Genomic DNA, 23,028 nt, shown 5'->3' on the forward strand with positions numbered 1-23,028 from the left:
ATAACATTGGGTTCTGGCCTTTTTCAAGACCCAGAGGCAGTTTTGTGGTTTGTTGCAGTTGAATAGATACAATAGAACAAGGCCAAACATTCTCTAATTTGGGTATTTCATCTGAAAGCAGCAGATCTGATTCAGCCAAACTGATCACTGTTACCAAACATTCAAATTGTTTCATTGCTCTTTGGGGTCTTTTTGTTGCTGTTATTACTAGTAGTAATTCTACAGCTGCTGTACTAATACTACTTTTTATTTTTATTTTAGAATGTATTCTATTGCTTTTCCACATGTAATAAACATAATTTAAAATACAATCAACAGCAACAGCAGCTAGTCTGCCATTTCTTGGAAAAAGGTGCAACAGCAGCTTAAAGTTGGAACCAGTTTATAATGCATATTAAAGACTCCAATCCAATAGGTCTTTCCAGATGTTTCCATGGGTCTGGGGAGGTTGTCTTGATGGATTGTCACATCTCATATGGGAGATGAATGGATGGCAGTTGTTGTAAAAAGATAATGGACCTGTTTTGCCTCTGGCCACCCTGACCTGGTAGGCCAGTTTAATTAATTTATATACCACTTAATGCCAAAATAGGCTTCCAAGTCATTTGCAAAGCATAACAACCAATTACACAAACATTAAAATATAAATGCTCACCATTAAAGTATACAATAAAACTCCCATTAAAACAATATTGCCATTAAAATAAGAAACACAAGTTGAGAGATAAAGGGAATGCCTCTGTAAGCAGATGCATAGAATTATAGAGCTAGAATGAACCACAAGGATCATCTAGTCCAACCCCTTGCAATGCAGGAATCGTTCATCCAATGTTGGTCTCAAACCCATAACCCTGGGATCAAGAGTCTCATGCTCTACTAACTGAGCTATCACTGGCGGAATACGCTTACAAATGGGACTCCCATATTTTAGCAGGGAGTACATTCCATAATACCAGTGCTACCAGTGAGAAAGGTCAGCATCATAGCACCACAAATCACTAATCATCTGGCCACAGCAAGATCAATTCGGTTCTATTTGTGGTTCCCATAATAGTTCCTTGTTCTTGACTCTCATATTCCTTGAGGCCTTCTTTGCTCACGTGTCTGTGATGACCCATATATGTCTCTGTATGAACTTCTCTTTGATCCATCTCTTCATCAGCTCATCAGAACTGGGAAAACAAGAGAATGATACACCCTGCTAAGGGTTTCAGGAAAATGTTGGCCGTGTCTTTTTAAGGGGTGCTATAGATCAGGAGTGTACAACCTGTGGTCTTCCAGACCAGTCCCAGTCAGCATGGCCAATGGCCTAGGATGACGGGAGCCGTATTACAACAAGGGGCACAGTTTCTAGAGATGGAGGCAACCATTCAGCTTGAGAGTATGCAACTGTGTACGGGCAGCCAAGGAATGGTTGGGGGATGTGTAGTCCCATTCACATTCTAATATGCACTCCTACCCACACTCAAATACATGACTAGAAGATTTATGAGATGTGCCATATCCACATGCACATCAGGAAGTCCATCACGAGTGCCATGTGATGGCTACAGTGCAACCAAGAGAAGCTGTATGCAATGGATCTGAATGAATATATATCTACAAGGGTAACCTCATGACTATAGACAATTAAGAGTCAATTATTCTAGCCACCCTTCAAATGAGGCATCCTTCAACAGAGGACTGGGCAAATTTATGAAGGCTATCAGTGGCTACTAGCCATGATGGCTATGCCCTGCATCCATGGTCAGAGGCAGTAATGTTTATGAATGTCACTTGTTGGTAACCACAGAGTGGAGCTGGCTGTTTTGCTTAGATTCTGCTTGAGGGTTTCCCATTAGGAATCTGGCTGGTCACTGTGAGAAGAAAATGCTGGACTAGATGGGCCATTGGCCTGATCCAGCAGGCTCTTCTTATGGGGGAGTTAAAAATCCTTGGCAGGATCCTTGGCAGGATGGAGGACTGCAGTGCAACCAGAGACCCCCAGTTGGAATGTCAATTGTGAGCACACGCCCTGAACCCTGTCCATGGAGCCTACCCCCCAAAATGAGACCAGAGACCAAAGTATGGGTTCAAATTGGCCACAACTTTATTTAACTTCAGAATGTGGGAAACGTGGCATAGGCCTTGGCCCGTCCGGGGCTGAGGATGTGCAGGGCAATGAGGTGCAGTGGGAGGGGACTGTAAAGCACAAGCTTACACAGCGTGCCCTCCCACCTTACCTCAGCCGGGAGTTTGACCTACATGTTGCCGCTCTAGGGCCAGGGACTCCCACAATCAACCCTTTAATGGGCCCTGCAAATGCCACCGCATGGGGGTGCATGAAATGCCTCCCCCCCCCCAACTTGAAGATAGACTAAAGGAGACCTTTCCAAGGCCTGAAAAAATGCCCAAGTTGTGATGAAATGCTATGGGGAAGAAGAAACCTGCCAATGCAGGGAAAAATCCTTCCCAGGAACGCAAAATATTAGGCTGCAAGAAAATATCATTAATTTGGGAGGGATGGGTGGGTGAACCTGGAAAAGAAAAAAACAAAGTGAGGTTTGGCTGAAGGGATCGGCCTCTTTCCCTTGGCCTTCACCCCACCCCCAGCCGGCTAACCATTGTCCTCCCAGGCCGGGGGCGGGACAATAGCCACTCTAACCCAGGTGGGAGGCACCAGACCAGTAAAGCCCGCTTGGTGTTGCAAACCCCGCCCACCAGTTGGGAAGGGAGGGTGGAAATTTCTGGAAGCCGTAGGATGGGTTTCTTACAGGCATCCGGTTGACCACTGTGAGATCAGGATGCTGATCCAGCAGGGCTCTTCTTAAGTTCTTATGCATGTACTTGGAGGAAGTCTCAAGTAACTCAGCTCTGAGTACACACATATAGGGTTGCATTTCCACTCTCCTCCATCTGTCACATTGGCAAGGTGGCTAGATCAGCCTGACAAACAATACATTTTTTCTAATGTGGTCCAGATTTCGATTCTGCACAAAAAATATGTTTCCTATCCATGTCCTTTGCTTTCAGGCAAAATGCTGCTTTGTAGTCTAGCAGCTCAATATACTCCAATAGCAAGTGCTTTTATCTCTCGTGGCTCTATTTTGGCTAGAGGCCCAGATGCAGAACCAAGCCTTGAGGGCAATCCGGCATAGCAGAAGTAGCAGAACCGAGGAAAATGTGTTCAGTAGGATAATTGCAACTGTAACCAATGGAATTGGAATCTATTTAATACTCGCATTATAATTTTTAAGGGTGGTTCCATGTGTGTGTAGGGGTGTTGCCACCTAAAAGAGAGAATGAGAGAGATTATCCACTCAGTTGAGCAGGATAACAATTTTGGCAGAAGTTTTAAACAAGGTATAATTTGTTGAAGTTGCAGAATCATTGAATCGTAGAATTGTAGAGTGGGAAGGGACACCAAGTGTGATGACAAGCCCCTGCAATGCAGGAATCTCAGCTAAAACATCCATAACAAGTGGCCATCTAAACCCAACCCAGCCTTCCTCCTCTGTTATTCTCCAATTTCCCCCTCAATCCTTTATTTATTTAAAAATTAACCTTTGGCCTCTTCAAGTTTTTCTGTATCTTTGGAAAAAGTTTCAGCTCCTGCTGGATCTGTATTCACCTGTCTCATGTGGTGAACCCTGAAATGCAGATCATTGCCTTCTCAGTGAAGTATTTTCAAGTCCCTGGACAGCCTCTGCTCAGCCAGGCTAACATTCAAGCCTACTAAGCAGGATGGAGTATAAAGGGCTACTTGATGGAGGCGTGCCTTGCTTAACAAACATAATCTTTCTGAGCTCTGGTCTGCACTTGTTGTTGTTGTTGTTGTTGTTGTTGTTGTTGTTGTTAATTCAATTTATATAGCTCCCTTCATCAAAAGATCCCAGGGCAGTATACAATGTTAAGAACATATTTTATGTAGCCTAATAATAAAAACATAATAAAAATGTCTGTCTGTCTGTCTGTCTGTCTGTCATCTATCTATCTATCATCTATCTATCAGCTATCTATCTATGTATCTATCTATCTATCTATCTATCTATCTATCTATCTATCTATCTATATCTCATAATAATACCCCTCCCCCTGCAGCTTTAACAGGCCATAAATACAGTGGTACCTCTGGTTGCAAACGGGATCCACTCTGGAGGCCCGTTCGCAACATGAAAAGCCCGCAACCTGAAGCGCCATATCTGCACAGGTACGTGGCGCGATTTGGTGCTTGTGCGCATGCATGAGCGGCGAAACCCAGAAGTAACCCTTTCCAGTACTTCCGGGTTGCTGCAGGACACAAGCTGAAAAAACGTAACATGAAGCAAATGTAACATGAGGTATGACTGTACTTTGATGGCCAAAGGCCAGGGTAAAGAGGAACGGTTTTGTCTGGTGCCTAAAGGCATGTAAAGACGGTGCGCCTCTCTGGGAAGAGCATTCCACAAACAGGGAGCCACCACAGAAAAGACCTGTTCTCATGTTGCCACCCTCCGAACCTCTCAGTGAGGAGACACCTAGGGAAGGGCCTTAGAAGAAAATTGCAGGGTCTGGGTCGGTTTGTATAGGGAAAGGTGGTCCTTAAAGGTATTGAGCTCCTGAGACATGTATCCTTGGTTATTTTTTAGGCCTTGATTCTTGTTTGCTTTTCAGTGGTTTAACAATCAATGCTTCTTCCCAGAGAATTCTCAACAAACTACAGCTCAACAAACTACAGCTCCCAGAATTCGGGGGGGGGGGGGGCTGCCTGTTTAAAGTGGTACCATAGTGCTTTAAACCTTGGATTCAAAAGCTTTGCCACCTCCAAGTGTGGAGGCAGAACATAGACATCATGGCTAGTAGTTGTCAATAGCCCTCTCTGTGAATTTGTCTAATCCTCTTTTAAATCCATCTAGATTCATGGCCCTCACTGCCACCTGTGAGAGTGAGTTCCATATTTCAATTATATGCTGTCCTTTCTTTTATCTGAATGCCTACAAGTTCTAGCGTTATGAGAGCAGGATAAAAACTTTTCTTTACTTTCTCCACGCCATGCATAACTCTAGAAACGCCTATTGTGTTTTCCAATATGTGGATTGTTTCCTAGATGTGTAGACTTACCAGATGAAGAGTCATGCTGAGGTTCACCCATTGTGTTTAAGGTAAGTGCCCATTCCCTCATTCTTAGGGTCAGGCAGGCTAGACTAGAAATCCTTTAAAGGTTATTGTGAGCTCACCAGCTCTGTGTCCCCTGTGGTGAGACAGCTTCCACAGCAGCGTGAGTATACAAATTGAATTGGGAAAGAAAAATGTAAAAGGCAGGTCACTCAAACAGACATTGTCTACTTTATTCAATCTTGCTCTCCTCATTCAAGTTCTTTTTTATATATAAAAAATAAAATAAAAAACAATTTCCTCTATTTCCAAGGTTCATAGGTATGTGACAGTGCTTATGTCTCCAAAACAGCACCGTTCATGCCCAAGAGGGAGGTATCGACTGGCTTGAGGAAAGTCTCAGGGTTTGCTGAAGTCAAAAGTAGCTTTATTAAACAAAACTGTAAGAGCGGCTCCCCCACCCTCTAGAAAGCCCAGTGTGAGCTGAGCGTGTCCAGGGACTGTGGAATGCTGACTAACTGTTGTGGGAATAAAAAAGAATGGGTAGGAAGTGGGATGGAATGGAGTTGCAGGAGAAGGGTATGGCTGGCAGAAATACGGAACAAGAGTACTCCATACAGCAATATTTTGCTGCACATGTATGTGTGTATTTCTGATGTCGTCCACAGCACCATATCCTGTGGCATAGTTCAAGGTCTGCTGAAAAGGACAAGTCTTAAAATCCTGGCAGAGCATAACTACAGAGGAAGGTCACCTGGAGTCACATTTATACCATACATTTAATAGACATCTATGGAACATCGCTTCCCCAAAAGAATCCGAGGAACTGTGGCTTGTTATGGGTGCTGGGAATTGCAGCTCTGTGGGTGTAACTATGGTTCTCAGGATTCTTAGAGGGGAAGCCATGTGCTTTGAATGTATTGTGTGGGTGTGCCCCAAGCTTTGATGCAAGATGTTCCACATGGCATGCTAACATCAAAAAGGCCCTCTCTAGACATGGCCTAGTGGATGAAGGCCAGACCCAGGGGCAGCCAATGTGTTGCCCTCCTGATGCTGTTGAGTTCCAGATCCCATTAGCCCCAACTGCCATGTTCCAGTCCATCAACACCTACAAGTCATCCTATTCCAGGCCATGTTGTGCTGCTAAGGAATTTCCCCTAAGCAGAATGCTTTTCTGGGAGGTTAGAGCATGGGCCATTCTCGTAGTATGTCCCATATATTGTAGGTTACAACTCCCATCATTCCTGACCATTGCTCACACAGGATGGGACCTGTAGTCAGGAACATCTGTAGGGATATCCCTGAACTAGAATCTCTAACAAAGAGAGAGTAAACAAACAAAAAATCCCATGATCCTTTGTTAACCCAAGATATTTCCCATCACCCCTCACTATATCAGCCTCCTTCTCTTTCCGCCATTAGTCTGATATGAAACCTGTTTGCTTTGATCCTGACTGTAAATTGAAAAGGCTCCATGAAAGGTTAATACAATGCAGAAGGTAGTTGAGGCAAACGAAACAAATAAGCGCCTCCTATCCACTCTCGAAAGCTCACAGGGCTCAGGGGTTGCCGTTCTGAATAGCCTGGCAGATCATTTCAATTTCCTCACTCCCTGTCCTGGTTTTATTTATTTATTTGTTGCCTAATTATTGCTCCTTTTCGTATGCCTGGGGAGGGGGGGGGGAGGCGAGAGAGGCTATAAATCTATTTAATCTAAAGAGACTAAGCCAGCGCCTGTCATTAAGCATGTCAAAGGCAGTAAAGGAGAGTTCCATCAATAAGCTTAATGCTCCGATTCAAGAGAGTGTGGTGAACGGCACCGAGGCGTAAGGGAAGGGAATGTATAAGCCAAATGGCTTTGTTTTATCAGCCCGAGTTGTTTTTGCTGAGGAGTACCTGAAAGGAGGCTATGATAAACTCAAGAGGTGCACAGCATTTATAACTGGGAAAGTCATACTAGATGTGGTACAATATATTCTTACAGGCCACCGCCCCCCCAACCTTCAAGCAGTGAAAGATTCTGAGGGGTTTCCTTAGAATGAAGGCCAGAGAGACTGTGGTGTCTTTAGCAGATGTGGCTTTATTTACACATATACGCAACCTTAGCATAGGATGGTGGGGCTCGCAGCATTGACACCCCAACAGATCTTGCTTCTCGTTAGTCGCAGCATTGGATCCAGCGTAGATCAAGCATGGCTCTTTGTCTCCAGCTTCCAGCCTGCTTTCAGGTCAGCTCTCACACAGCTCTGGCTATTGCTCTCCTACCTCACAACTAGGTGAGGGGTTGAGAAAGAACCCAACCATTAGCTTGAAGGGCACCGTCACTTAGTTATAGCTTTTGAAACCCAGCACATTCTTTGGGGATGCTGATGGGTGGTTTACTAAGGCCATTGCCTTACAAAGGAACCTGTCTAGCCAGTGCAGCAACCTCATTAGATTCCTACCCTCACTGGGTACAGGACCCCAAGAATTGGAAGAGACTCACAGCACCATCCAGACTGACTCCCTCTAAACCTACAACAATATTATAATAATATTGAATTTATACAGTACCCTGAAAGATATATATTGTCGACAGAGGACGAGATGGTTGGATAGTGTTCTTGAAGCTACCAGCATGAGTTTGACCAAACTGCGGGAGGCAGTGGAAGACAGGAGTGCCTGGCATGCTCTGGTCCACGGGGTCACGAAGAGTCGGACACGACTAAACGACTAAACAACAACAACTGCAATCTCCAAGCAGTGCAAGACTCCAGGGATTCCAGGCACTTACCCAGGGTTTGTGTTTCCTTCAGAATGAGGGACAACAGAGATGGTGGTGTCTTTATGATATATGACTCATTCTTACAACCTGAGCCTATGATGGAGGGGTTAACAGCCTTAACACCCCAAGAAGGCCTCATTTCCCTCATAGCCACAGCCTTGGATTCAAACAAAAACCAACCATCGTTTTGACTTTCTCTGGCTTCCCAGCCTGCAGCTTTTCTGCTTCTAGCTCACATTACTCAATTCTCTGCTCTCAACTCTGCCTTTGTCCTTCTAGAACCCATGAGTTGAGGGAGGGTCTCTCACCCATTTGCCATCTTGCACAGAGCTCCTTCCTTTGTTCCCCTTAATGGCTTATCATCCAGGCTATCACCTCACCAGGAAGCTAGCCTGGCTATTCCGAGAATTAGAAGTGGGCCCAGACATTCAGCTCAGCCTACCCCACCCCCACCAAAAACCCCTCATATTTTCCATTCCTTAAACATCTGTAATTGTCTAGTTAAGTACGTTTGCATAGTCTGAGCAGCTTCAAGATGGTAAAGAATTGTACCTTCTGAATTATAGCAATCTACATATTGATTTTATTCCATTTTTTATATTCAAGATTTGATTCTGGGATTATCTGCCACTCTTCTGTGCCTTAGTTCTGCCTCAGTCTTTAACTTTCAAAATCTAATTTTAAAAGTTTGCAGAACTTTAATTTTCTCCCCCTTCTTCCCCTGGCTTCAATTATGGCTCCAATTTTGTAACTTTTACTTGACTTAACTCTGAGAGAAAGAACAATTTAACAACTTGCTCTCTTCAAACAGTTAGTTATAGATGATTAATCTCCATCCCATTAGTTTTTAAGACTCCCCATACACTGTGTAATCTGGGATGGATCAACTTGTTGGAATAAAAGACTCATTTTCACCCACTGACAGTCAGTCAAATTGTTACTGAAAACTCCAGTAGGGGAGATTGCTTTGGTGCTCAAGTCCTGTCGCGGCTTGTCCACAAACATATGAGACCAGGGTGCTAGACTACTGGCTTGATCCAGCTGCAGGGCTCTTCCTGTATTCTTAAATCTGAATGCTTCCTTAAGTGGAAAAGATTTGAATGCCATTTCAAAGAAAACAGATGGTTAGAAACAGTTAAGCCATCCAGCAGACAATGTTGGGTAGCTGAACTGTTTTAAAAGAAAGATGTCAGGTGGTTCCCTGCATAAATTTATCTTGATAATCTATTGTTTATTATTTAGAAAATATATTATTATTATTAAGAAACTCTTAAAGGGGGGGATTAAATAGTCCTTGAGTCCAATGAGGCAAGGTTTACAGGTGTTGCAGATGTTTTGAACCAGCTCTGATCTAGTTACACAGTAGCTATGTAGTAAGGTGATGACCATTTGTCCTACTTCCTCCATTTGAAAAAGGTCTCTGTTATTTATTTATTACCTATTTATTTATTAAATTTATTACTTGCTTTCTGCTTAACAGATGGGTCTGACCCTCCCAACTGGTTGTTGGTTTCTCCTAGACACAAAGCCTTCCTTTTTCAGCAGGGTCTTTGCCTGAGCAACAACAATATTCCTAGCTATGGTGGCTGCAGACCCTCCAAGCATACCTATTTTCCAGGTATGGTCCTAGATTTTACAGAGGCCATCCCAGTTTCTGATTTGATCCCACCTGGAATGTTGCACTTTTCTTTAGTCCCTATTTTCATCAAAGAAATGTTGGAGGGTATGGGGTGTTTCTGTTGTCCCCACACTACTTAGCTGGCTCTCCTTTGACTGCTCCTTATGGCTCTGCCGTGATGCATGGCAACTATTCAGTAAGCAAATGTCTCAACCCTGAAAGTTCTCCCAGACATCCGCTTCCGGACCATCTTCTTTCCACCATACTGACTGCTTTTATGTCTTGGCAAAACCAGCCTCCTGAAGGGCTCCTTTGCTGGCTCTGCTCAGTGATATCTGCAAGGCCTCAGAAATGGAGTCTGTGCTTATTTAAATCAGCATAAAACAAAAGCCGAATATTTAAACTAAAAGTGCAAACCTGTAATTTAAAACTGCCTGAGGGCCGTGATTACTTACAGCCTAACAATTTGCTGCATGAAGCGCCTTCCAAAAATACAAGCTGCCAGTCTTCCACCGTGCTTTATTACGCCTCTGTGCCGGATGAGCTAAATGCTCTGAATGATGCCTGTATCCCCATTAAATCCCTGCATATCTAACTCACAACAGTGGCCTGTTTCTTAGCTCCCTACAAAATCACAACTTTTCAAACTGGAGGGCACACTTTGGCTAAGCAGTGAACCAGCTATTGGTAATGGAATATGCATTGCAAGGACATGAGAAGAGCTTGGCTGGATCAGACCATCTAATCTTGCACCCTATTTCCCAAAGTAGCCAACTAGTTGCTCTTGGGAAGTCCACAAAGAAGGCCTGAGCGCAGCCACTATCTCCTGCTCATGTTTCCCAGCATCTGGCATTCAGAGGCATGTTGACACCAATCCTTGATGTAGTACCCAACCATCAGGGCTAGTACAAATTCATAACCTTCTCTTCCATGAATTTGTCTAATCCCCTTTCAAAGCCATCCAAACTGGTGGCCAACATTGCACCTTGTGGTAGTGAAGCCCATAGAGTAACTATGCATCAAGTGAAGTGCAAAGTTTTTTCGGTTCTGAACATTCAGCTTCAGTGACTGACTCTTGACTCTTCTGTTATGAGAGAGAAAGCCTCTCTACATATTTTCTCCAAAACAGACCTATGCATCCTCCCACTCACCTTTCACTCCCCCCTAAACTACTCCTGCCCCAATGTTGCAATGTTTTGTCCTAAGGTGATTACTCCAGCCCCTTGATCCCTTTTTAAAGTGGTTGAAATTATTGACCATCATCCCATCACCGGTGGAAGAAGAGAGGGTCAGGGGAAGCACACCGTCCCCGGCAGCGCGATCCCAGTGGGGTGCCATCGTGGCTGACCCTCCATCCACGCTGGGTGCCACACACCCAGGATGCGTGCCACGCCCCTGCGGGCAGCACGCCACACCCCCAGGACACACGCCACGCCCCTGCGGGTGGCATGCCATGTCCCGGGACATGCACCACGCCCACAGGACCCACACCAGCCACGCCCACGCCTGCTCTCCGCCCCCTGGTGCCGGAGCCTGAAGTTCCACCACTGCATCCCATAGTAGCAAATTCAAAAGGTTCTGCTCTCACAATGGCCAATCAGATGCCCAGGGGAAGCCCACAAAGAGGATACAAGCACAAACATATTGCTTCTGACTGTTGGAGGCAGAACATGGCTGTAATGGCTGGCAGCCATTGATGGTTTTATCCTCCATGAATTTGTCCAATCGTCTTTTACAACTGCCCAAGTTAGTGGCCATCACTGCCTCTTGTGGGAGTGAATCCCCTAGTTCAGTGGTTTCCAACCAGTGTGCTGTGGCACCCTTGGGTGTCTTGAATGATGGTCAGGGATGCCACAGGCAACACTGGCCTCTGTCCCTCTTTCCTTCCCTCCCTCCTCTGATGCCCTCTTGCATCTCTGTCTCCCAAAGACTTGCACAGCTGTTTATGCAGCAGCCCTGGCTACAAGCTCCCCAGGCAAATGGTGCCTCTGGGGCTGGCCAGGGGGTGCTTCCCAGGCCCCTGTGGGGCAGTGTGAGAAAGAACTTCTCTTTGGGGTAGAGGGGGACAGCTCAGAGACCAGGGGCAGCAGCTGCAACTGCCCAGAGGACTCCCAAGAAGAGGGGAACAGAGAGGAGGCTGAGCAACAGTCCACAAGGGAGGGTGTTCGAAAAAGGGTGAGGGGCTGCCAGCTCTGCAGGCAAGGGGTGAGCACCACAAGGATGCTGCAGAAAGAATGTAGTTGGTCAAGGCCGGGGACCAAAAAAGGTTGAAAACCTATACCCTATGTTAACTATGCATGGCATGAATAAATTCTTTTGTCTGTCTTGAATCTTTCAACATCCAGTTTCATTGGATGTCCCTGAGTTCTAGTTTATGAGAGAGGGAGAAAAAGTTTTCTCTATCCACTTTCTCCATGCCACACACAACTTCATGAACTTCTATCACGTCTCCAGTTACTCACCTTTGCTCTGAGCCAAAATGTCCCCAACGCCGTGACCTTTTTTTCACATGGGTGGCGCTCCATCCCCTTGATCATTTTGCCTGCCCTTTTCTGAACCTTTTCCAACTCTACAACATCACTTTTGAGGTGAGGCAACCAGAACTGTACACAGGATTCCAAATGCGGTCACACCACAGATTTGTGTTCAGCTATGCTCTGTGAACTATGCTCTTTGCTCTATGAACAAGAAAGAAGAACATTAAAGAAATAGAAAGGTCCGGTGACTTCTGTTTCAGTGTATCTGAAGAAGTGTGCATGCACATGAAAGCTCATACCTAGAACTAACTCAGTTGGTCTTTAAGGTGCTACTGGAAGGAATTTTTTTATTTTGTATTAAAGAAATGGGTTAGTTTCCCCCCCCCCAGCAAGTCCATCAGTAAGTTGGAGTGGAGGTCCGACTCTGCAGAGTTTTATGCTGTCATAAAACAGGATTGCTCCTGCTGGCACTTCCTTCCGTGGTTTGAGTTTGCTCCCACTGCTCTCTCTAAGGGTTTAGTGCCTGTTTTTAAGAGAGACAACAATTCATCTTGTGGCAGAGAGTTTCAATATGGAGCCTGTATCAGCGCTTCCCCCACTAGGCTAATAAAGAGATTATGATACACTCTTTGAAACACTTAACATGATACGAGCTTTATAAAAAAAAAAAAAACCCAAAGAAAAAAACCCCTAACACATCATTTAAAGGTTCTCTGAGATTTGATGTCAAGTGAAACATTTAAGGGTGGGGATGGAAAGAGAGATTTAATGGCAATCCTGACATGCACTATTTTATTTTTACAACTCAAGTTGCTTGCTTCCTGGGCTGCCCCATTATTGCCAAGTACCGTCTCTGCACTCGCATGCATGAGCACGTTAATAGGGGCAGAAGGGAGTGAAGATTGCAGAACCTACGAAATGAGGAGAGAAATGTGTCCCCTTTACGTTATCCAGCGCTGACCTTTCCAAGCGGCTTTGTAGAGTTTCCAAGGTTGTTGTAAACTGGTGCAGATGGAACGCTTGCTTCTGCACACAATGGTTTGCCTGTTGTTAATAACCGGTGGGACCTGCAACAAAACGTTGCAGAGTGCTTCCACTCGGGTTTCTAGCCACTCCATCCCATTTCCACCTGCCTGCCAGATTTTCCTCCGAGCAGTTGGTCCAGATTCCATGGCCACTGAGCATACTCTGTCCCCATTAGGTTGCTCTTCCCTGCTCCCTTGCCATTAGCCCCCCCCAAAAAAAATGTGTTTGAAATTCATGCAAATGTTAGCATTCCCACCAGCCTGCTGCTGATACTTCCCTCTTGTGCATGGCTATGTGAGCAATGACACTCACAGCCTGATCTTTGGAAATAGAGGGAATAATAATGAAGGTTTGGCACCTAGAAAGGTTTTGTCCATTTTTAGAAATGAGGATAAGAACATATTGGGTCAAACCATTGGCTTATTGAGCCCAGCATTGCCTACTTAGACTGGCAGTGGCTCTCTAGGTTTGGATAGCTGTGTTTCAGTTTCCTGTGTTGCCTTGTTTTTTGAAGGTGCTATTTAGTTGGGGCTTACCCACACATTTCCTCTGTTCTTTCCAGGCAGGTCTGTGCCTCCCCTGTCCCTCCAGAGCTTTCTCCATGAAAACCTGCTTTTTAAAGTGAAATCAGGGCAGGTGTCAATCTGCAGACATCCCAGATTGAGGTTTGCTCAAATTCAGGTTTAAAGGGCAGGTTTTCACAGGGAAAGCTGGGGTAGGGGAAATGCTTGGGAATGGAGCATTAAAGCACAGACTTCTGTCTGGAAAGAGCAGAGTGAAAGGTAAATGTGGATTGGTTTTGCATTAAGATATGTCCCAAATGGAACTTTTCCCCCATTCCTAGTGAGGTGCTATGTTCCCCTTTTCAAAAGAAATGGATATACATTAAACCCTACAGGGATGCACGACACCCTTTCTTCCGTACACAGCAATGAACATTTCCCTAATCAGTAGTTAATTACAATGCCTTTTAATATTATAATCCAAAACACTGGGCTTGCCAAGAGGAACAAATTGCAATTGTAGTCAGATTGAAAAAGGAAGCATTTTGTTGCAGTAAATATTGTTGGAAATGTTGAACAATGCCAAAGCTGTTCCTAAAACAGTTTCACTGTTACCATCTGCCACAACAAAATAATCTATCTCCAGAGGAGACAGTCTTAAATGTGTGGCTGCCAGCTTCACATTTTAGCAGGGAGGAGGGAGAGGAGAGGATCCGCCCGCGTACAGTATATTTAGAACAATCATATTGCAAAGCGAAAGGTCTAAAGCTTTTGGTGACCTCTGCTTGATGCATTGCCATAAACAACAACAAGCCATAACATCTTCCATGATTAATTAAAACTACAGGATGAAGGAACAACACCACACTATGGTTTGCTCACTGGACGGATGGTTGAGAAAAAATGCAATTACTTGTGTATAAATAAATTATTCTGTAAAGTAAGAGGAAAAGATATATCACAGGAGACATTTCAGATCATTAGTGAAAGTTAATTATTGAAGGACATTTGTTACCCTAAAGCAAAAAAACTCTTTAAGTTTACAATTTGTGAGTGGTTGAAACTAGATGCAGATAGAGCCAATGCTCACAAGATTGTGTGTGTGTGGAGAGAGAGAGAGAGAGAGAGGGAGGGAGGGAGGGATAGAGAGAGAGAGAGAGAGAGAGAGAGAAACACAGTGACTTTTCTCTCCAACTTGTTCCCTTGGAGTCTGCTGGTGGCACAGGTAGAAGTTGTCCAGGGCTCACCTGTTAGGTTCCCTGGAAATCAAATGATTCAGAATTTCATAGAATCAACCAGAGGCATTCCCTTTCAGCCTTTTGCCAGAATGGAAAGGTGCAAATCTAAGCATTCAGAATAATTTTCTGATGGTAAGAGCTATAATCAGCTGTGGGATGGATTACATTGGAAATCAGTGGGCTCTTCTTCATTGGATGTCAGATGGCCACTTATCAGGGATTATTAGCTGGGAATCCCGCATTGCAGGGGGTTGGACTAGATGACCCATGAGCTCCCTCCAGAAATATATGATTCTACAAGTCAGAAACAATAGAGCATAGCAGTTTTTGCTCTGCAGATAAATGCCCTGCCAGTGCTGGCTGGCTAGTTGACCTTGAGTGGGTGATTGCAAGTGTGAGAGATGTATTTGGTTGCATCAGCAGAAGAGGTGAGTCAGCTGGGCCCATTCCACCAGCTGAGCTGGGGCAATTGCTCTTTGGCTCCTCACATCCCAGAGCTGTCTCCATCAGCAGCCATTCAGACCCATGTGCATCTGAAAGAGAAGTGGCACAGTGAAGCCCCACCCTGCATAGGGTTGGTGCCTTCTGGGTCTTCTTCTCCCAAAGCTGCTCCATGCAGTGACCATTCCAGCTACTCTCTCTATGACACCATTGCATAATTGTTCGAAAGAGCTGTTGCTGTTGGCTTTTCTCCTCCCTCCCTCCATTGGTCCATGTAGTTCAGTAGGCCACAGTCCTTTTGTTTCCATTTCATTTCACATTTAATTTGTATACCGCCTTTCTATTTTACTGTACCCAAGGCGGTTTACAAGCTGAAGAAACAAAGAATGTATACCTTATAACAATCTAATCCAATACAAAAATGTGATAATAAAACATAACTTTGAAATAAGCAACTAATATCAGTTAAAGTAATATTCAACAATCCTTTAGAATAGTATAGAATATTAAATATCAGCATATCAAAATTAAACAGAAATCCACTCTTAACAATTACAATAAATAATTTCTAAACTATAATCATTAAAAAGAACGGCAAGTCATGGTGCATAAAACAATACAATACAAATTGAGAAGCAGAGACTGGAGGGTAGGGCAAGGTAGGTGGAAAAGGCTTTGCCTGATGGACGGCTGGAAGTCTTTCCCCTCACAGTTTTTCCTCTAAGCACAGCTCCCTTATGAGAAGAAGAAGAAGAAGAAGAAGAAGAAGAAGAAGAAGAAGAAGAGGAGTAGTAGTTTGGATTTGATATCCTGCTTTATCACTACCGAAGGAGTCTCAAAGTGGCTACCATTCTCCTTTCCCTTCCTCCCCCACAACAAACACTCTGTGAGGTGAGTGGGGCTGAGAGACTTCAGAGAAGTGTGACTAGCCCAAGGTCACCCAGCAGTTGCATGTGGAGGAGTGGGGAAGTGAACCTGGTTCACCAGATTACGAGTCTACTGCTCTTAACCACTACACCACGCTGGACTCTTTCCTCTTCCCCATCCTGACCTAAAGGAATGGGAACATATTTGCAAACAGCTGGACTACAAATCCCATCATCCCTAACCAATGACCATGACACATGGGCCTGATGGGAGCTGTAGTCAAACAGCATCTGTAGAGAAACCATGTTGGGAAGGCTGTTCTATTGTATGGCATCTGCTGGAGAATGGCCTCATCCATTGCTAGCACCAACTTCTCTGGAAGTGATGGTTGAGGAATCACAGCCTGAAGCTGGTCTGAAGTGCTCTGTTGGATGGAGATGAATTGCAGAGCTTTATTTCATAGGGAGAGGGAAAAATCCAAGGGAGTGGGGAAACGACTCCAGAGCAATACTTCATGCCTGCCTGACATTTATATTACAACGTAAAAATGTTTATTTGCAGGTATCTTAAGCTATTTACATGTTCTACTTCTTCTGCATGCTTGTTCAATATTTATGTAGAACCTTTATTAATTAACACTTCAGCAACTTGCAATGTTTGAATCGCCGCCATTTTTCAGCTAGAGGCAAAGCCGGCCTTTCTCAAAGTTCATTAACATTCCCCGCGGTTATGCAGTCATTAAGTTGGGGATCTCATTATGTAGCCATTAGGATAAGCATAAAACTAGTTTCAGTGCAGCACATTTGTTAATTATAAAGTAATCTAAACCAATGCAAAAGGAGAATCTATTTGATTTATTCTAATTGTTTATAGACACTATAAATCCCACCCCCCCACCCCCCGTTCTCCTGTTTGGAACAGAATCCAAAGGGGCGCCAACTGTTGCATTTCATGTCTTACATTAGCCAAGGTGCATATTGCACTTTCTCGGTCAGATTTAAACAAAAACAGTTCAGAGGTGTCACAGGTAATGGCAAAAGCCCAGTTTTAAGGCCTTTGCTGACATCTAAAAAACCTGAACTGAGGAGGAAAACCACACATACGCCCTACAATTAAATGATGGCCACTAAAAGGAAAATACGAAAGTCTATAAAACCACTTTGCCCTGGCTTTTAACACTTGAGGTGTATATTGTTACGGCTAATAATAATAATAATAATAATAATAATTTATACCCCGCCCATCTGGCTGGGTTTCTCCAGCCACTCTAGGTGGCTTACAGCATATCTAAAAACATAATAAAAACCTCAAGCATTAAAAAAAACCCATGCAGGGCTGCCTTCAGATCTCTTCTAAAAGTTCGGTAATCCTCTGTCTCCTTTTGTAATTCTCAGTAGCTCTAAACTGTTTCTAATATTATGTTTTAATGTTGCAAGCCACTCTGGGATCTTAGGGTGAAGGACATGTAAATCATCATCATCATCATCATCATCATCATCATCATCTGCAAACTTGCTCCATCCAGGACAGGCTAAATACCCCCTCTGTAACCACTGAACAGCCTACCACCAAAATCTCCATCTTCTGTGGAGTGAGATTCTGCTTGTTTGTCCTCATCCAATACACTGTCAAGTTCCAGGAACTTTATAATCAGTTCTAAGAAGCAAGCAAGGAGGAAGTCCGGCCAGGGAAGGAACATGGATGAAAGAGAGGTAGAAAAGAAGATGGTGATAAGAATTTTGATCCCAAGGAAGCCAGTTTGCAGCCAGAAGGCTCGTTTGATGCAAGAAGCAGGCATAGCCTGGGCTAGCAAATCGGAGGGCTTTGCAGAAGGCCTCTTGCAGTCTATGGAAAGCAGATAAAGCTTGTTAAGTCAAAGGGACCAGAGTCACCTTGGCAGATGCAGAGATCTGGAAAGTGACGATTTTCACCCATACTCCTGAATGAGGAAGGTTTTAACATACACACACACACCTCAATTCCTTGTGAATAAGTAGGCAGGGATTATTTGGCACTTGGTGTCCCTTGCAAACAGGAAACAAGCATTTTTGTCTTAAGGCTGAGACACTGCCCCTGTTTCTCAACTTCAGGTGTTGCCAGAACAGGATGTCCATCAGAACATCTGGAGAAGGTGAGGAAGAGAGGCAGGCAGGCACAACAGCTCAGCAAAGAAATTACACTTGAAACAAGCTGCAAAGGCAGGTGAACAGACCTGTCAAAATATGTGACACCACAAAGCAATCTTGCAGACATGGTCAGATAATAGTAAGAGCCCTGCTGGATCAGACCAAAGGCCCATGTGGTCCAGCATTTGGAAATGTGCAAATTTCAAAGGATCGCTGCATTTCAGTTCTCATATTGTTTCAGAAAATGCAAATGTGATAGATTCACCCTTAAATGTGAAGTGAATCAAACTTCTTCCCCATCCCTACTCCCCCCTAACATTTACACATGGGGGGAACTTGTGGAACTGTTTCTGCTGGCCTTAGTTTTGCAAACTACCATGAACTTACTTACTGCTAGTTTTAGCTTCTCTGCACTCTGTGCCAATATGCTCCCCTTGTTTTCTGGAAGCTGATCAAGTTCATCTTGGGTCTCCATACCCAGCAAGGAATTTACAAAGTTGGTTGTGTTTCCTCCAGAGATTGGGAAGGAATCCAAATTTGTTCCGTACATCCCCGTTCATGCATAGATCAGCTCTGATTTAAGCAGGAACAAACTTCGGCCCAGTTTAACATCTTTTCTGGAGACAAAGGTCATCACTTTAATTATATTCCTCATTGTTTCTCATAATTAACTGCTTTTGTTGATATTGCCAAAGCTCATATTGTTTAGTGCAGCTAATTAAGCAAATGGTTTGTAGAGAATAAACTTAGTTTTCTTTTTAAACTACCTTTTGTTTTGTCTACTAAATATTTTGGTAAGTCATTTGTTTGTTTGCTATGCATTTGGACACCTCTTAAAATACTGGGCTGCATCCAATGTTAACCTTACTCGGAATAGACCCATGGAAATTAACAGATGCGACTAACTTAGGCCCATTAATTTCAATGGGTATATTCTGATATTGACTGGAATTTGCAAATGCTTCATAATATGCAATAATTCATTTTTTTACTTTGTTGTTTTTTAAAGCCATAAAAGCTAAAGGTAAAGGGACCCCTGACCATTAGGTCCAGTCATGACCGACTCTGGGGTTGCGGCGCTCATCTCGTTTTATTGGCCGAGGGAGCTAGCGTACAGCTTCCGGGTCATGTGGCCAGAATGACTAAGCCACTTCTGGAGAACCAGAGCAGTGCACTGAAATGCTGTTTACCTTCCTGCCAGAGCGGTACCTATTTATCTACTTGCACTTTGATGTGCTTTCGAACTGCTAGGTTGGTAGGAGCAGGGACCGAGCAACAGGAGCTCACCCCATCGTGGGGATTCGAACCACCAACCTTCTGATCAGCTCTTTGGTTTAACCCACAGCACCACCCGCGTCCCTTTTTAAAGCCATATTTGAGTATTAATACATTCTCAATTAATGGCAAAAGGGAGAAGTCCCCACTGTGACCAACACTCATTCATTAGCACCCTCTATAGACATCCAAACGTACACGTGCCAGTTAGAGTCTGGCACCTGCTGCCCCAACCACACACTACACCAGCTTAAGCAAGTGGCCATCATCACATCTTCTTAGAGTGAATTTCTTCTGTGAATTCCAGTTAGCTATGGACTGTGCATGAAGAGCAATCTCCTGTTCTCTCCACTGAATTGTCTGACAATCGATCTCATTGAGTGAGTCTGAATTTTAGTCTTGCAAGTGTGACCTGCAAGCAAATTTCGCTGTGTTAATGCTTTCCACATTCCACAACTACTTCTGTCTCAAGCGTAATACCTACCTACAGGATACCATGACGTTCAAAGGGCTCAGGCAGGCTAACTCACTTTCCCTTCTCCACCTTGACTTTCTGTTTTCAACACACTCAACATTTCATAGTTCCTGGAGACAACTGGTCATGCTCTTTGGATTTTAGGTTGTATTCTCACCCTGTATGCATCTAACTAAGCCTTACTCAGAGCAGGCCCATTGTAATCATTTAAATGATTTCAAAAGAGAGTGTCTATCTGCCCCAGAAAAATGGTGGTGGCCCAAGCACTCTCCCAGACCACTCCTTCAGGGTGCCTTGTTCTGAGGAACGAGCAAGGCAGGCAGGAGGGGGCATTGAAGGAGAGGCAGACTGTCTCTGTGTTAGCAGAGGTTGGGTGAGGGGAGAAAATGTTATCTCTTCTCCACTTTCTCAATGCCATGCAGAAGAAAGTAGCAATTCTGGCTTCCTGGGCCTTTAATCTGAGTCCTCTTTCCTCCCCGGCCAGGAGGTCAGGAGACAGTGCAGGCTCCCCTGGGTCCTAGCTAACCGCCAACGCAAATGAAAGAAAATGACTCTGCAGTCTGTAGCTCATCTTACATTTTGTCAGCCGTCCAGAGAAGAAATGAATCTAGGAGAGCATAATTAGAATGTGCCCCGTGATAATATCTGGCCAATCAAGCAATAAATGACTTTATGAAGAATGGGCTGTTAGAGGAGGCTTGTCTGCAGTGGATCTACATCATTTATTTTAGGCTTCTGTTTTGCAGAAGAGGAGCTCCGGCGCCAGAAGCAGAGGGCAACAGGAGTGGTTCCGCAGGAGGAATGACAATGCAATGGAAACAGTAGTGAAATAGGGAGAGTGATGCTAGAGAGATAAGGGGAGAAACTTCAGGCTGGAATCTTGCATCCAGCTCATGTATCCTCATGCCCTGCTAAGGATTGTACCAGTGGAGGTTGGTTCTTGAAAATGACTCACAAACTTCAGTTGGTCCAAAACACAGCAGCCAGATCAATGACCGGGGTTCCCTTTCAATCTCTGTTTCAAATTCCCTGGTTGCCAGTTCATTTCTGGGCCCAATTCAAGGTGCTCCAGTTAGTGTTTAAAGTTCCAAATGGTTCAGGCCCCATATACCCGAATGACCACAACCTTTCCTACAGACCCTCTCAGTTGTTGATATCACCAGAGGGGGCCACCTTGATAAATGTAACCTTTCTTTAGCACAGTTATGATTTCTAGGGCCTCCTTTTAATGTGTGGAACCAATGCTTCCGTCATCACTTCTGCATCTTTTGACTGTTGACACTGTACAGCAAATGACATAGCATCACGCTAAACTATTAAAATTGTGAGATAGGGACATCAGAACCATGATTTTGCATTGCATCTGGTGAATCGTTTAAGCCAAGGGCAGCAAAGCAGACACAGCCCTCTACATTGCTAGGGTTGCATTACAGCAAGGGTGAAACTGGCGAAAAGATAATTCATGGCAGTCGCTCTGGTATCTGTTGCTGTGTTTGAGAGGGAGGGAAAATCATGCACAAACAATTAATCACCATAGACTTAATCTAAGATGGCCCCAGAAGGATCATTGTAGCATGAGCTGTCAGGAATCAAGCCACAATTAAGTGAGAAATGGTTTGCACAAGTCACTAGCAATTTACCAACATTTCTGTGAAATCGAATGGTACATTTTGTAGAACGCTGGGTAAGCCATCGTAATGGAGCAGAGCCTGTGTTATCTGCCTCCAGTGCTATTGGTTGATTAGCCCGTGGATAGTTCTAATGTAACAGTCCAAGACAGGATCCCTTATGTAGGAAATGATGTAATGTTAGGCAGGTCTAGCAATGCCCTTTCTTTGATAGAAATGGTGGAAGAATGTGGATCGATTCCCTGAAGTGATGGTTATAACCTGCATCATATTTTGCATGTGGCACAATCCTAACTGTGTCTGCCCAGAAGCAAATTCTATTGAACTCTGTGAGGCTTACTTCCAGGTAAGTGTGGTTAGGATTACAGCTTTAAATATTTTGGGCTAAAACTTTTATACATAACACTGTAGTCTCTAAGCAGTGCTTGGTGAGGTTAAAAGGATATAATAAAAAAAAAATCAGTTAAAATTACCCATAAAATCAGATGGATTGTTTAAAATCCTTGCAGAAATAAAAGAAAGGTTTTCACCAAGATTCAGAAGTTCAGCCAGGAAGGGGCCTGTCTCAACTGGGAGGGAGCTCCAAAGAACTGGGACCACAATTCATGATCCCTGTTCAATGTAATCTGTGTTTCTGAGTGACTGAGTAGGCATGTCTAGGATTGCCTTGGTGCTCATTTTCAACGCTCTATTAATTAACCAAAACTTTTGTTGTTTAATCGGTGTGATCTGAGCCTGTGAACTTTAACAGTTGGGATTTCAGCTTGATTTCACCCTACTTTGCTTCTGGTATGTTGCTGCAATAAGGGGGGGGGGGGAATGAGAAAAAAGATAAACATTTAGGATAGCCCAGAGCACGTCTCTTAATCTCAGGGTCGTGGGTTTCAGCCCCACCTTGGGCAAAAATTCATGCATGGACTAGATGACCCCTGTGGTCCCTAACAACCCTATTATTTTATGATCAGCTAAAATTATTTAACCTTTAATCCAAAATTTCTATTAGGTCCTGTGAAATGTAAGAGTAAGGGAACATTATACGAAGTAGTTCTATTGAATACATCCATGTTGCATGAAGAAAGTTTAAGGTTCAATCCCAAGTAGCTCAGGGTATGGCCAGGATTGCCCTCTGCCTGAAACCCTGGACAGCCACTGCCAGTCAGTGCAAACAGTACTGAACTAAATGGACCAATGGGTTTGCTTAAGACATTTTCCTGTGTTCCAAATACCCTATTTTTCGCTCTATAACACGCACCCGACCATAACACACATGTAGGTTTTAGAGGAGGTGAAATATTTGGGAATATGGTTAACTCCAAAAAATATTGATTTGTTCCAAAACAACTACGTCCCGGTGTGGAATGGAATTAAGAAGGACCTGGAGGTATGGAGAAGACTAAAACTATCCCTTTGGGGTAGAATCTCAATGATCAAGATGTCAGTGCTACCAAAGATGTTATTTCTATTTCAGATGATACCAATATTAAAAGGAGCAGCGATCTTTAAAGAATGGCAAAGGA

Source organism: Podarcis erhardii (assembly GCF_964252035.2).
Source record: "Podarcis erhardii genome assembly, chromosome: 7".
Classification (NCBI taxonomy): domain Eukaryota; kingdom Metazoa; phylum Chordata; class Lepidosauria; order Squamata; family Lacertidae; genus Podarcis; species Podarcis erhardii.